Source organism: Arachis ipaensis, chromosome B05 (genome assembly GCF_000816755.2).
Source record: "Arachis ipaensis cultivar K30076 chromosome B05, Araip1.1, whole genome shotgun sequence".
NCBI lineage: Eukaryota > Viridiplantae > Streptophyta > Magnoliopsida > Fabales > Fabaceae > Arachis > Arachis ipaensis.
The window spans coordinates 61,403,192-61,415,416 of NC_029789.2; positions in this window are offsets into that span (position 1 = coordinate 61,403,192).

Here is a 12,225-nt window from a genome sequence, read left to right on the forward strand (position 1 = left end):
TGGGGTTGTGTGAAAGAGAGTGGTGAGAAGAAGTGAGTGGAGGTAGGTGGGGATCCTGTGGGGTCCACAGATCCTGAGTGGATCCTGTGGGGTCCACAGATCCTGAGGTGTCAAGGCATTTACATCCCTGCACCATTAGGCATGTAAAAATGCCTTTGTATCCAACTCTGGGCGTTCAGCGCCAGGTTGGTGGCCATTTTGGGCGTTCAACGCCCATTTGTGTGCCATTTCTGGCGTTGAACGCCAGAACCATGCCTGTTCTGGCGTTCAGCGCCCAGAGGCTGCCCATTTTGGGCGTTCAGCGCCAGAACCTTGCTCTGTTCTGGCGCTGAACGCCAGACAGATGCTCCTCCAGGGTGTGATTTTTCTTCTGCTGTTTTTGATTCCGTTTTCAATTTTTATATTTATTTTGTGACTCCACATGATCATGAACCTAAGAAGACATGTAAAACAATAAAAATAAGAATTAGATAAACATTGGATTGCCTCCCAACAAGCGCTTCTTTAATGTCAATAGCTTGACAGTGGGCTCTCATGGAGCCTCACAGATGTGCAGAGCTTTGTTGAGACTCTCCAACACCAAACTTAGAGTTTGGATATGGGAGTTCAACACCAAACTTAGAGTTTGGTTGTGGCCTCCCAATACCAAACGTAGAGTTTGATTGTGGGGGCTCTGGTTGACTCTGCTTGGAGAGAAGCTTTTTCTGCTTCCTCTCCATGGTTGCTGAGGGAGATCCTTGAGTTTTAAACACAAGGGAGTCCTCATTCCATTGAAGGAATATTTCACCTCTGTGATGAACACCAAGAACACTTTGAATGTCATGATGAACATCAAGACACAATTTTGAAAAATTTTTAATGCAAAGAAAACATGCAAGACACCAAACTTAGAATTCTTTAATGCTTAGGCACTAAGAATTCAAGAATGCATATGATAAACATGAAAAGACACAAAACAAAAAATCATCAAGATCAAACAAGAAGACTTACCAAGAACAACTTGAAGATCATGAAGAACACTATGAATGCATGAATTTTCGAAAAATGCAAGATGCATATGCAAGTGACACCAAACTTATAATGTGACTCAAGACTCAAACAAGAAACACAAAATATTTTCGATTTTTATGATTTTTTAATTTTTTTTAGATTTTTATTTTATATTTTTCGAAAATAGTTTTGAAAAAGAAAAATAAGGATTCCAAAATTTTTAATATGAATTCCAAGAATCTTGCCATGTTAGTCTAAAGCTTTAGTCCAGGAATTAGACATGGCTCACTAGCCAGCCAAGCTTTCAATGAAAGCTCCAGTCCAAAACACTAGACATGGCCAATGGCAAGCCAAGCTTCAGCAGGTATGGATACTTTTCATGTATAGAGCAACTCAGTGTGTGAGAATCTCTTCATTTGTGATGGCAAGTTGAAACCCCAGTCCAAAAAGTCAGACATGGCTTACAGCCAGCCAGGCTTCAACATGCTTTATGAAACACTAGAATTCATTCTTAAAAATTTTGAATAAATTTTTGAAAACATTTTTATATTTTTTTTTTCGAAAACAGATGAGAGATTTTTGAAAATATTTTTGAAAAATTTTTGAAAAGAAAACGAAAAGAAAATTACCTAATCTGAGCAACAAGATGAACCGTCAGCTGTCCAAACTCAAACAATCCCCGGCAACGGCGCCAAAAACTTGGTGCACGAAATTGTGATCTCCAGGCTCGAACAAATCCTGGTAATGGCTCCAGAGCTTGGTGCTCTGATCTTAATTCAAAATTGTCACAACTTCGATACAACTAACCAGCAAGTGCACTGGGTCGTCCAAGTAATACCTTACGTGAGTAAGGGTCGAATCCCACGGAGATTGTTGGTATGAAGCAAGCTATGGTCACCTTGTAAATCTCAGTCAGGCGGATATAAAATAATCATGGAGTTTTCGAATATTATATAATAAAATAGGGATAGAGATACTTATGTAAATCATTGGTAGGAATTTCAGATAAGCGAATGGGGATGCTTTTCGTTCCTCTGAACCTCTGCTTTCCTGCTATCTTCATCTAATCCGTCTTACTCCTTTCCATGGCTGGTAACCTCTGAATCTGATTTCTGCTCAAGTCCCTCAATTTCAGCCAGAAAATACCTGAAATCACAGAAAAACACACAAACTCATAGTAAAGTCCAGAAATGTGAATTTAACATAAAAACTAACGAAAAAATCCCTAAAAGTAACTAGATCCTACTAAAAACATACTAAAAACAATGCCAAAAAGCGTATAAATTATCCGCTCATCAAGTACCTCTTTCTTTCTCTGTTCAATCATACTATACAAACCTTACAGCTTTTACTTTTACAACATCGTAACTCAAACCATTTATCTTTATCACATTACTCTTTTCTCTTTGTCTTTTTACTCTGCTCTGATCACTCTTTTCTCTGTATCTCTTTACTTTTCTCTAGTTACTCTGTTCTCTGTGTTTCTTTACTCTGCTTTGATTTCTCTTCATAACATATGTATTTAAAGCTTATGTAAATTTCGATAGGAATAGTTAGCCTGTCCCAAGTATAGGTTCATTAAGTCTATACTGAAAGAGTTTAACTTTTCATATTATACCTAACCCTGGGTGCAACTCAAGAACTAACTATGTTGCTCCTAGTTCGTTTACTAATCTCTGTCTGTTTTTCTGTCATTAAAACTTTACATTTTGAGTTTTGGTTCAGAAGAAATCAAGCTTTGAAGATTAAGTGTTCATGAAAGTTTCTCTCTTTTCTCTCTTGTTATTTTCGGCCAAAATGATGAAATGAGACAGACTTGGAGGTCTTGGGGGTGTAAGGTGAGTTGTGATTGGTTGGCTTGGATGTGGGTTAAAATAATATTAAAATATTTCTGGTGTACAACTACTAAAACTAGGTGTATCAGAACACTTGTAAAAATATCTCTAAGAATTATTATCTGAGCTACTAGCATAAATGACACTAGTAACATATTTATTATGAGAATAGAACATGTATGATGAGGCCTTAGCATTGCTAACGTTATCAGAGAGTGCTAGTGCTAAGCTGCACTAGTAAAACCTAAACCCGGGTAAACCGATTTCCTATTTTTAACTAAAACAGACCAGGTAACTTTATAATATCATTCAAGAAGCCTCTAATACTAATATAATGATAATATCATCCTATTATCTCTCTTCTCTCATAAATCGGGTCCGATTTGTCAAACTGAAACTATTTACGAAAAACCAAATCAAAACTCCTAACCGATACGGTTCAAAAACTAGGTTCTTCGTGACTGCATTATTGAGCTTGCCTCATAAAAGGTTATATCATAAAGATGACATAATGACAATGAGGATTGAGATACTTGATGATATATCAGAGGTGTTCCCTTTACTGATCTTCCGAAGAAATTCGTGCCTGTAGAAAAGATCTCGGGTACTTGAAAATCAGGGTTGTTAAATTCTACCCTCCTAAAAGAAAATTTTGCCCTCAAAATTTCAGCCGCCTACAAGAATCCATCTTCAAGCAGTCTATTTCCTTCAAGCCATCCTGACGAAGAGATCGGTTCATTCCTTACAGCATCTAAATCTCACATAGTCATAGCCATGGAGATTATAATAGCTTTGAAGATAGCTGTGGCTCATAACAATTCGTCGTTCGGAGCTCGATTAAACCGTGCCTATTCATAGTCATTGAGGTCTTATCCGCACCAAACAATCAACATTAAGGTGATCAGTCTTAATATCTCAAGTTAAGTACGAACATTCCCAAAATGAGCACTCATAGACATTCATGCCAAATGTATCTTAAAGATACCGTAACGGCATGAGACACACAAGCAGAGTATGCAATGAAGCATAGTCAGTCCACTCCCCAGGCTCTACTGGGAACAAACTGCTCTGATACCAAATTGTAACGACCCAATTTTCAGTACGCCTAGGACATACCAGAAACTGAGTGCTACCAATTTGTCATCCTAATTATTATCTATTATTTATTATATGAGCCTGATTCGTTGTTAAAAGCGTAGTTAGTTAGCGAGGTACTTTTTTTTTGAAAACGTTTGAATTAAAAACAGAATCATTCATAATCAATTCACAAATAATAACAGATAAAACAGTTATAAGCAACCACACATAAATACATCACAAGCAGCTAACAACATTTAGTGATCCAGCCTTTATTAGAGTATAGACTTTTAGTTAGAACACCCCTAGATATAACTAGATAATAACTATATACATATATATACATACAACATCCCAGGCCCTGACCTATTCAAGAAGTCCCTAAGCTGGCACCCAGGCTAGTCTAGACTCTATACTCACCTATTCCATCTAAACTACTAAAGCGAGGGAAAGTACGCTCTAAGTCTTCAAAACTCAAGTCAGGTGGAATGTCACCAAAAGGTAGAACATCATCTGCTACTCCTCTGCACGATCATATGTCATCAAAGAGCGTCTCTCAAGTACTTCATCGAGTGGCCACATAACAGCAACATCGTATGGAGGACTTAGGCTAAAGTTTGTAGAAAAGCGGGGTGTAGACATTGGCTGGCCTCATAGTATATACATATAAACAGGTAACGGAGTTCACTCTAGACTCAGAAGACTATTTAGAGTGGAATCCTTTTTGTGAGCGATCGTCAGCGAACTACGGAAGGGTACTCATGCTTCCATCTGAAGGGGAAAGGGAGAGAGAAGGGGTAAGAACTGGGGAGTTCTTAGTAGGGTCAGGGTTATTAGTTACGTTCATTAATTCTGTGTTGTTTAGCAGATAAATAGCAGAATACCGAGAAGCAGTAGACAGAAGAAACATATAAATAGAGAAAATAAAGAAAACAGAAAGCAAAACACAAACAAAAGAATACAAGAAAATAAAACAGAGACACAGAGAATAGAATAAAAACAAAGAAGGCATACATTCAAACAACAACCATAACAGAGGAAATGTGCAACCAAATATGATGCATGTCTAGCCCTAGTGCAGGTAATGAGCTCATTTGTCGGTTACATACCCGCTCCCGACGTTACCCGGAGTCCTCTGACCAGGTAAGGCTTTCCTGTTGGCAATGTCCCTCGCAAGAGTCCTTTGACTTGTGAGGCAAACCACTGCAAGAGTCCTTTGACCTGCATGGCGGAGCTAGTTAACTTATATCTGCCCAACACACTCTTTGTAAGAGTCCTTTGACTTACAGGAGCATACACACGCTCTCACTGTAAGAGTCCTTTGACTTACAGGAGCTTACACACACACTCTCGCTGTAAGAGTCCTTTGACTTACAGGAGTATATGCTAGTCGTGTGTTCTCGATACCTCTGTAAGAGTCCTCTGACTTACAGAATAGCATTATAGCTAAGTATCCCAGGAAAGCACTCTCAGTGGTCGTACCACCATCTTTCTGACTGCCTTCACGCAGCAGATCATCACATAATCATTCTCATTATCATCATTCATTATCATTCGCATTATTAATCACCACTTTCACATTCTTATGCAGTACCTCTTTCTTTCTCTGTTCAATCATACTATACAAACCTTACAGCTTTTACTTTTACAACATCGTAACTCAAACCATTTATCTTTATCACATTACTCTTTTCTCTTTGTCTTTTTACTCTGCTCTGATCACTCTTTTCTCTGTATCTCTTTACTTTTCTCTGGTTACTCTGTTCTCTATGTTTCTTTACTCTGCTTTGATTTCTCTCTATACTGAAACAGTTTAACTTTTCATATAATACCTAACCCTATTCGAAAATTAACTTACTTTTACTTTAACCTTTAAAAATTCACTTTTTACCACCCGTAACTTTTAATATTTCTACTTTAACCACCCTAACTTTCAGAAATTACAAAATAACCCCTCAAACACCAAAATATTTACTTCCTTGCCCTTTCTAAGATCTAAAAGGTGTTCTTCAATGTTCTTCACCACACTCAAAGTGTTCTTCATGTTCTTCATAAATTTTTCAGATTCTTTCTCTGTTTTTACCCGTTTTTCAGTCTTTTCAGCAACCGATTTTTACCATAATTCAAAATAAAATTGCAGCCACTAAAACCCCATCTTTTCTAAATGATTTCAACATAAATTGAACCTCAATTTAAGCTTAGGGTTTCATTTTTCCATCTGCCCAAGAACATGAACTTTAAAGCTTGAATTTCATCAAATTTCATCAAAATTTCACCAAATTTTCACCAAGAATCAATCATATATGCAACCAATTTTTAGCACAGCCAATTTATACAACATTCACACAAATCAAACACAAATAATCAAGATTAATTTCGTGACACCCTACCTGGTTTTGCTGCTCCTAATTCGGTTAAACTTTCAGGTGGTCCTTAAGCACTTTTTCCTCCTAAAACACATCAAGAACAACTTTAAATCCAAAAACTCTCAACTGACCAAATCTCACTCAGTATATTAGGAAGAGATATATCACCTTATACTTGCTGTAAATTCACGTTTCTTGGCCCTCAAGTCAAGTTAAGCATGATTCCTAAGGGAAAACATCAAGAAAACAAATGTTTTGCATGGTTTTCCTTGAAAACCGAATTGAAATGGGAGGGAGACAGCCATCTCACCTTATTTCCATCCTTGAAAAGTTACATGGTTATGTAGTGGAAGAAGAGAGGATCATTTTGGTGAAATCGGAGTTTTGATTTGAGTTTTGGTTCAGAAGAAATCAAGCTTTGAAGATTAAGTGTTCATGAAAGTTTCTCTCTTTTCTCTCTTGTTATTTTCGGCCAAAATGATGAAATGAGACAGCCTTGGAGGTCTTGGGGGTGTAAGGTGAGTTGTGATTGGTTGGCTTGGAGGTGGGTTAAAATAATATTACAATATCTCTGGTGTACAACTACTAAAACTAGGTGTATCGGAACACTTGTAAAAACATGTCTAAAAATTATTTTCTGAGCTACTAGCATAAATGACACTAGTAACATATTTATTATGAGAATAGAACATGTATGATGAGGCCTTAGCATTGCTAACGTCATCAGAGAGTGCTAGTGCTAAGCTGCACCAGTAAAACCTAAACCCGGTTAAACTGATTTCCTATTTTTAACTAAAACAGACCAGGTAACCTTATAATATCATTCAAGAAGCCTCTAATACTAATATAATGATAATATCATCCTATTATCTCTCTTCTCTCATAAATCGGGTCTGATTTGTCAAACTGAAACTATTTACGAAAAACCGAATCAAAACACCTAACCGATACGGTTCAAAAACTAGGTTCTTCGTGACTGTGTTATTGAGCTTGTCTCATAAAAGGTTCTATCTTAAAGATGACATAATGACAATGAGAATTGAGATACTTGATGGTATATCAGAGGTGTTCCCTTTACTGATCTTCCGAAGAAATTCGTGCCAGTAGAAAAGGTCTCGCGTACTCGAAAATCAGGGTTGTTACATTAAACGCCCAGAAGTTGCTTCTTTCTGGCGTTTAATGCCTAGATGGCTATCTTTACTGGCATTAAACGCCCAGTAGATACTTCTTTTAGGCATTTAACGCCCAATTGTTTTTCTTACTGGTGTTTTCTTGCCAGTAAGCTCCTTTTTCCTATTTTGTGCTCTGAATTCTTTTGTAACCCTGTCGATTTATGCAATTGATTCTTTACCTTGTTAATATTAAGCTCATATAAATAAAATGAGGAATAAAATAAAATAAAATAACAGAAAAAGTTTTGCTAACGGCTGGGTTGCCTCCCAGCAAGCGCTTCTTTATTGTCTTTAGCTGGACCTTTGTTGAGCTTTTAATCTAGCCTCAGCCTTGAGCACTCTTGCTCAACATTGCCTTCAAGATAGTGCTTGATTCTCTGTCCATTAACAATGAACTTCTTATCAGAATCAATGTCTTGAAGCTGCACATAACCATATGGTGATACACTTGTAATCACATATGGTCCCCTCCACCGGGATTTCAGTTTCCCAGGGAATAGCCTGACCCTAGAGTTGAACAACAAAACCTTTTGTCCTGGTTCAAAGACTCTAGATGATAGCTTTCTGTCATGCCACCTATGGAGTCGCCACCTTGTGGCGAATCCCATACCGGACCATGGCAGAGTAAAGCTATTTGTTGCAGAAGTGAGTGCCCCCATCACTGATTAGTACTCTACGGACACCAAACCTGCTAAAGATATATTTCTAGAGGAACTTCAGCACTGTTTTAGTATCATTGGTGGGTGTGGCAACGGTCTCTACCCATTTTGATACATAGTCGACTGCCACCAGAATATAAGTGTTTGAGTATGATGGTGGGAAAGGTCCCATGAAGTCAATTCCCCATACATCAAACAACTCAATCTCCAAGATTCTCTATTGAGGCATGGCGTAACCATGAGGCAGATTACCAGCTCTTTGACAACTGTCACAGTTACGTACAAACTCTCGGAAATTCCTATAGAGTGTAGGCCAGTAGAAGCCACATTGGAGGACCTTGGTGGCTGTTCGCTCACCTCCGAAATTGCCTCCATATTGTGATCCATGGCAATGCCATCAGATCCTCTGTGCCTCTTCTCTAGGCACACACCTACGGATTATTTCGTCTGCACATCCCTTAAAGAGATAGGGTTCATCCCACAAGTAGTACTTTGCATCAATAATTAATTTTTTCTTTTGTTGCCTACTGTACTCCTTGGGTATGAACCTTGCAGCTTTATAGTTTGCAATATCTGTAAACCATGGTGTTTCCTGAATGGCAAACAAATGCTCATCCGGAAAGGTCTCCGAGATCTCAATAGAGGGGGGAAACTCCCCTTCTACTGGTTCTATCCGGGACAGATGATCAGCCACTTGGTTCTCTGTCCTTTTTCTGTCTCTTATTTCTATATCAAATTCTTGCAGAAGAAACACCCATCTTATGAGCCTGGGTTTTGAATCCTGCTTTGTGAGTAGATATTTAAGAGCAGCATGGTCAGTGTATACAATCACTTTTGATCCTACTAAGTATGATCCAAACTTGTCAATGGCATAAACCACTGCAAGCAATTCTTTTTCTGTGGTTGTGTAATTTTTCTGGGCATCATTTAAAACACGGCTAGCATAATAAATGACATGCAGAAGCTTGTCATGCCTCTGCCCCAGTACTGCACCAATGGCGTGGTCACTGGCATCACACATTAATTCAAATGGTAAAGTCCAGTCTGGTGCAGAAATAACTGGTGCTGTGACCAGCTTAGCTTTCAGAGTCTCAAACGCTTGCAGACACTCTGTGCCAAACACAAATGGTGTGTCAAGAGCTAGCAGATTGCTCAGGGGTTTTGCAATTTTTGAAAAATGTTTTATAAACCTCCTGTAGAATCCTGCATGCCCCAGAAAGCTTCTGATTGCCTTAACATTAGCAGGTGGTGGTAATTTTTCAATTACTTCCACTTTACCTTGATCAACCTCTATCCCCTTGTTTGAAATTTTATGCCCAAGGATAATTCCTTCAGTCACCATAAAGTGACATTTTTCCCAATTTAAAACTAGGTTGGTCTCTTGGCATCTTTTCAGAACAAGTGCTAAATGGTCAAGACAGGAGCTGAATGAGTCTCCAAATACTGAAAAGTTATCCATGAAGACTTCCAGAAATTTCTCTCCCATATCAGAGAAGATAGAGAGCATGCACCTCTGAAAGGTTGCAGGTTCATTACACAGACCAAAAGGCATTCTTCTGTAAGCAAATACTCCAGAAGGACATGTGAATGCTGTTTTCTCTTGGTCCTGAGGATCTACTGCAATTTGGTTGTAACCTGAATAGCCATCCAAAAAGCAGTAATATTCATGAGCTGCTAGTCTCTCTAGCATCTGGTCTATGAATGGTAAAGGAAAATGATCCTTTCTGGTGGCTGTATTGAGCCTTTTGTAGTCAATACACATGTGCCACCCTGTAACTGTTCTTGTAGGAACTAATTCATTTTTTTCATTATGAACTACTGTCATACTTGGATTAGTGCTTCCTCTTCCTGTGGATTTAAAGCAGAGCTTATGATCACTGGAAAAGTGTCACCTTCTCCCAGAAATGCATATTTTAGGGATGGTGGTAATGGTTTGAGCTCGGGTTTAGGAGGTTTTTCCTCTTCCTGAGGAAGTTTTAGAGGCTCTTTCAATTCCACTGAACCCTCCAAATCAGGCTAAACATCTTTAAAGATGTCTTCCAGCTCTGATTCGAGACTCTCAGTCATGTTGACCTCCTCTACCAAAGAGTCAATGAGATCAACTTTCATGCAGTCTTTTGGTGTGTCTGGATGCTGCATGGCCTTGACAGCATTCAACTTAAACTCATCCTCATTGACTCTCAGGGTTACTTCCCCCTTTTGGACATCAATGAGAGTTCATCCAGTTGCTAGGAAAGGTCTTCCTAGAATGAGAGTAGCACTCTTGTGCTCCTCTATTTCCAGCACTACAAAATCAGTGGGAAAGGCAAATGGCCCAACCCTGACAATCTTGTCCTCAATCACGCCTGATGGGTATTTAATGGAGCCATCAGCAAGTTGGAGACATATCCGGGTTGGTTTAACTTCTTCAGTTAAACCAAGCTTTCTGATAGTGGATGCAGGTATTAGGTTGATGCTTGCCCCAAGATCACATAAAGCTGTCTTGGTGCAATTACCCTCTAATATGCATGGTATTAGAAAGCTTCCAGGATCTTTAAGCTTTTCTAGAAAGCTTTTCAGAATGACTGCACTGCATTCTTCAGTAAGGAGAACTCTTTCAGTTTCTCTCCAATCCTTCTTATGACTCAAGATCTCCTTCATGAACTTGGCATAAGAAGGTATTTGCTCAAGTGCCTCTGCAAATGGAATCTTTATTTCAAGAGTCCTGAGATAATCTGCAAAGCGAGCAAATTGCTTATCCTGCTCCTCTTGGAGGAGTTTTTGAGGATAAGGTATCTTGGCTTTATATTCCTCAACCTTAGTTGCTGTAGGTCTATTTCCTACAGAGGTGGTTAGAGAAGCCTTTTTAGAGGGGTTATTATCAGCACTTGTGTGTGTCTGATCCCTCACTGGCATTTGAATGCGAGGGTTAGAAGCTGGAGTGGCGTTGAACGCCAACTCCTTACTTGTTCCTGGCGTTTGAACGCCAGAACTAAGCTTCCATTGGGCGTTTGACGCCAAATCCTTGTCAGTTTCTGGCGTTTGGACGCCAGAGTTTTTCCTCTCTGGGCTTTTACTGTCCTCAGAGGGATTTTGGATAGCAGGTTGTTCATTTCTTGGCTTCCTGCTGCCTTGAAGTGAGGTATTTAATGTTTTCCCACTTCTTAATTGAATTGCTTGACACTCTTCTATTATTTGTTTTTATAACTACTGTTCTGTTTGATTCAACTGTACTTCCATATTCAGGTTAGCTATTCTTGTGTCTTGTAGTATCTCCTTGAATTCGGCTAGCTATTTTGTTAGAGAGTCTAATTGCTGATTGAATTCAGTAATTTGTTCTGTAGGACTGAGTTCAGCAGTTACTGTTTTAGCCTCTTCTTTTGTGGAAGATTCACTGCTTAGGTACAGATGCTGATTTCTTACAACTGTATCAATAAGCTCTTGAGCCTCTTTAATTGTCTTTCTCATGTGTATAGATCCACCAGCTGAGTGATCTAGAGAAATTTGAGCTTTCTCTATAAGCCCATAATAGAAGATGTCTAACTGTACCCACTCTGAAAACATTTCAGAGGGGCATTTTCTTAGCGTCTCTCTATACCTCTCCCAGGCATCATAAAGAGATTTATTATCTCCTTGTTTAAAGCCTTGGATGTCCATCGTTAGCTGTGTCATCCGTTTTGGAGGGAAGTATTGATTCAGGAATTTTTCTGACAGTTGTTTCCATGTCCTTATGCTAGCCTTAGATTGGTTATTTAACCACCTCTTAGCTTGGTCTTTTACAGCAAATGGAAACAGTAATAATCTGTAGACATCCTGATCTACTTCCTTATCATGTACTGTGTCAGCAATCTGTAAAAACTGTGCTAGAAACTCTGTAGGTTCTTCCTGTGGAAGACCAGAATACTGGCAACTTTGCTGCACCATGATAATGAGCTGAGGATTCAACTCAAAGCTGCTGACTCCAATGGAGGGTATACAGATACTACTCCCATATGAAGCAGTAGTGGGGTTGGCATATGACCCCAGAGTCCTTCTGGACTGTTCATTTCCACTTAGATCCATGATGGAGAAAAGGGAATTGATATGAATAGCAAATAGAATATATTTTTATTTTTTTTTTGTAAAAAGGGAACGAATAAATAAATAA